Raw genomic sequence first — 1,261 nt, 5'->3', positions numbered from 1 at the left:
AAAACACTTTTTTAGTTTTTTTGTTTTCTTTGTTGCTTTATTTATTTTATTTTGTTTCTACTTACAACAAAATACTTATTGTTGCTATTTTTTTCCAGTTTTTTTGCTTTGTTTCTGCATTATTTATTTTCTTTTGTTTTTTGCTTTAATTTTTTATTCCTTTTGCTTTTAGTTTTAGAAAAATTATAAACTTTCTGTTAGTGTCATTAGTTTTCAAATTTGAAAACACTTTTTTAGTTTTTTTGTTTTTTGTGTTGCTTTATTTATTTTATTTTGTTTCTATTTACAAAAAATACTTATTGTTGCTATTTTTTGTTTCCCAGATTTTTGTTTTGTTTTCTACATTATTTATTTTCTTTTGTTTTTGCTTTATTTTTTATTTATTTTTGCTTTTAGGTCAGCAAATTTATAAACTTTCTGTTAGTGTCATTAGTTTTAGAAAAATTATAAACTTTTTGTTAGTGCCATTAGTTTTCAAATTTGAATAGTTAAAATTTGAATTGTTTGAAATTTGTGTGAATCACAAGTTTGTGATTAACTTTACTAAGAAATGAACATAGATGCACCTATAGAGAAAATTCGACCTAAATTCATAGTTTTCAAATGAACTCTGAAAAAGTTGGCATAGCATACTCGTGTGTTACAAAGTTGGCATGGTATCATCATAATAGTTGCGAGAGAAAGTCTTCACTTTTTCTTCGCTTGTGTCATTTGCTTATTGCGCCGTAACCATGGATAATCTCCATCGTTTATCCGGATGCTTGGGTCAGCCTTGACATTGAAGGGAGGAATTTCATGAAACTTTTCATAATCTTCAGACATGTCTGTCTTGCCGTCCACTCCCAGGATGTCCCTTTTTCCTGAAAGAACTATGTGGCGCTTTGGCTCATCGTATGATGTATTGGTTGGGAAACGTAGTAATTTCAAAAAAATTCCTACGCACACGCAAGATCATGGTGATGCATAGCAACGAGAGGGGGAGTGCGATCTACGTACCTTTGGAGACCGACAGCGGAAGCGTTAGCACAACGCGGTTGATGTAGTCGTACGTCTTCACGGCCCGACCGATCAAGCACCGAAACTACGGCACCTCCGAGTTTTAGCATACGTTCAGCTCGATGACGATCCCCGGACTCCGATCCAGCAAAGTGTCGGGGAAGAGTTCCATCAGCATGACGGCGTGGTGACGATCTTGATGTACTATCGTCGCAGGGCTTCGCCTAAGCACCGCTACAATATTATCGAGGATTATGGTGGAAGG

This window comes from Triticum dicoccoides, chromosome 6A (assembly GCF_002162155.2).
Source record: "Triticum dicoccoides isolate Atlit2015 ecotype Zavitan chromosome 6A, WEW_v2.0, whole genome shotgun sequence".
NCBI classification, from domain to species: Eukaryota; Viridiplantae; Streptophyta; class Magnoliopsida; order Poales; family Poaceae; genus Triticum; species Triticum dicoccoides.
This window is presented reverse-complemented; position numbering follows the sequence as displayed.